Source organism: Mytilus californianus, unplaced genomic scaffold (assembly GCF_021869535.1).
Source record: "Mytilus californianus isolate M0D057914Y unplaced genomic scaffold, xbMytCali1.0.p SCAF_3, whole genome shotgun sequence".
Lineage (NCBI taxonomy): Eukaryota > Metazoa > Mollusca > Bivalvia > Mytilida > Mytilidae > Mytilus > Mytilus californianus.
Window position 1 is genome coordinate 18,969,816 of NW_026262679.1, and position 3,596 is coordinate 18,973,411.

Sequence of the window (3,596 nt, forward strand, 5' to 3'; positions counted from 1 at the left end):
CAAACAATACGCAGGCAAATTTATTCCTTCTTTTCGAATGATCTGCAAAAAGATGTGTTCTTTCTATGTGACGTCATCAGGCATGGTCGCCTTTTTTCATGCCGTCACAATAGGAAATTCAGAGGAAAGCAAGAAAATTCGACGTCATAATCGGATTTTAACCAATGAAGGACTGAGATCAAACGAACCACACGTTGATTAAATTTTTTTTATACAATGGGTGCAGAAAGGGATAAATTGACGAAGAATTAGAGAAAACTAGTTTATAAGTCAAACAACTAAAAGTGAGAAAAAAATGTACTCACTGTGCTACATTTTGGGACAGGTGGTAATGAAATCAAATTATTATCTAAGCATTTAAAATTTTAAACTAAAGTTTAATAATAAAAATGTCACTTTTTTGCATTTCTGTTAATGCACATGGCAATGTATAAAAAATGCAGGTCTTTGTCTTTTTAATATAAAGTATAACCAGCATGGTAGTTGTAAATAAATGTAACTGCATCAAATCGCAAACACAACACTTAAGGTGATATGGAATCAATCTAATATTGCGCACTTACCACAGCGCTATAAAAAAATCCTGGGGAGAATACTGGATTGTATTGCTTTCAGAGTTATGTAATACACCTTGCCTAAGAAATAGGTCTAGCTAGGTCCTTATAAAAGATAAGGCTATAATGATGTAAAATTTACATATTTACATTAGAGAGCAACCATCTAACTTCCATGGGGGGGGGGGGGGGGGGGGGGGGGGGGGGGGGGGGGAGGTTATGGTTTTTTTCTAAAAAAATATTCTGATCCCCAATGTGATGGAAAAAAATATTCTGGTCAAGCAGATGACAAAAAAATTTATCCTGAATGCTAACTCCCTCCATACTTTAAAGTGTCAAATTTTGAAAAAGAATAATCTAGTTGATTGTATTGAAAAACTAAATAAATAATTTTCTGAGTGACTAAGAAAAAAAACCATAACACCCCCCTCTACCCCCCTTTTGAAGTTAAATGGTTGCTCCCTTACAGCTGCATTTTTATACGCCCGTTTACGGGACATATTATGGTATACCGTTGTCCGTCTGTCTGTCCCTCCGTCTGTCGTCAACATGTCGGACATTAACTCAAAGACCCTTTATTCAATTTGCATAAAACTTTGGTGAATTGTTTATATCTATTGACGTGAGCTCCCTTTCGTTTTTTATAAATTTTAGATTTTACGTTTGCGACTTATGGGGTTTTATTCATTAAAAAAAGGGGGATTTCCAAGTTTTCGTACAATAACTCAAGAATGCTTTCACCAACTTGCAAGAAATTGTGGTGAATTGTTTATATCTATTGACATGAGCTGCCTTTTGATTTTTATATATTTTAGATTTTACGTTTCCGAGTTACAGGGTTTTATTCATAAAAAAAAGGGGGATTTTCCAGTTTTCGGACAAAAAATCAAAAATGCTTTCAGCAGTTCTTATGAAACATTGGTGAATTGTTTATATCTATTGATGTAAGCTCTGTTTAGAATTTTATAAATTTTACATTTTACATTTCTGAGTTATAGGGTTTTATTCATTAAAAAAGGGGGGAATTTTTTCCAGTTTTCGGACAACTCAAAAATGCTGTCAGCAATTCTCATGAAACTTTGGTGAATAGTTTATATCTATTGATGTAAGCTCCCTTCACATTTTCATAAATTTCTAGTATGACATTGAGAATTAATTGAACTTTAATTGTTCATAGTCTGACAACAGATTTACTAAGTATTGCGCAACAGCACAGTGTATTGCACAACAGCAAGAAATCTTTAATTGAATATAAATTCAATTCATATAACCAATTTCAAGTTCTTTGACTACATTTATTCAGAAACCTATAATATGTCAAATATTTAATACAATCCAAATTCGGACCTGTATCAAGCTTGAATATTGTGTCCATTTTTGCCCCAACTGTTCAGGGTTGGACCTCTGTGGGCGTATCCAGCTGCGCTCAGCGAAGCAGTTTATTTGCATTTGATATATATCATATATGTACATGTACATAGAGAACAATTGATTAAATGCACATGGGTTTAATTACCACCCTAGTCATTAATATTAATAGGTGGCAGCATATATAGGGCAGATGGGTCTATATATGTGGTGTCCCCACATATACTGTGCTGTTCCTAAGTTTCAAAATTCTGCTCGCTCTGGCTAAGTCCTCAACATCTTTCTTTTCTAAGTATAGATCAGCAGCTCCTCTAAGGATTAGTAATGGAGCGGTTAATATATAGTCCAGTGTCTCAGTCCTGTCTTTTTTGTCTCTCTTATTTTCTTATTTATATTATTATCATTATATTTCTTATATTTTCTTGTAAGCCACCCAGCCACAACTCCTCTTTTTCCTGTGGTACCTGAAAGGTTTGGTACATTGTTGAGGTCTGAAAGTGACTTATAACTGCCAACAGCCACATTCATGACATTATTTGGACTCTGGTAGATAGTACATCAGACATCTCATTGGCAATCACACCCCATTTCCTTATTTTATTACGGGTTAATTTTTTGAAATAAATGACTACGGTACTAAACATTAAATCATTTGAAAAAAAATAATTTTGCAATAATTTATGTTGTCATTTTAAGATTTCAGTGTAAGCTTGCTTACTACAGGCTAAATCTACAGAAATTGATCATGTTTAGGCAACAGAAATAACAATGTGATTATGTCACTAGGTCATCTGTAACTTATCTCTTGAATAAGGACTATGTGTGGTATAAGAGCTTGCTTACTACAGGCTCTTCATAATCATTTTGTTAAATAATTCTACAAATAAGGGAAACAAATTCACATATTACTTTGAATATTGTAGATTGTTCAGGTAGTCTTGAGCTATTTCTTTGTACAGCAGAACAACTAGTAGTTATCTTCACTTCATACACATATATATATATCTTGACAAACACAAATAAAAACGCTATAGATTGTGGAAACAATTCATATCTATTCTATCAGTCACCCTACCTACCATAAACTGAAACGTCGCCTAAGGTTCAGTAGGTAAATTATTTAAAAATCAAGACTTGCATCAAAAATATCCCAATATGAGAGACAATGGCGTCATTTTTCCTTAGAGCTTTCAGCTCTTTGATTGAAATGTAATAGCTTAGTCAAACCTCTGCAGTTGACATGAGTCAGAAATTGCAAGATTGTTAACTGTTGGCACAATATAAAAATAAGGAGATGTGGTATGAATGCCAAAGAGACAACTATCCACCAAAGTTCAAATGAAGTGGATGTAAGAATTATAAGCAATATATACGGCCTTCAACAACGAGAAAAAACCCATAACTTATAGTAGGCTATAAAAGGCCCCGACATGAAAAATATGAAACAATTCAATTGAGAAACTAATGGCCTGATTTATAACAAAACAATATAAGAAAAACAAATATGACAGACATGAACCAAAGAACCACTTACGGAACTACAGGCTCTCGACTTTGGACAGGCACACTCATTGGCACTCATACCACATCTTCTTATATCTACGTATAGAATGTGGCCGTGTTAAACTAGTTTGCTTGCGCCAAACGCTCCCTTTACCTAGGACAATGGTGTAA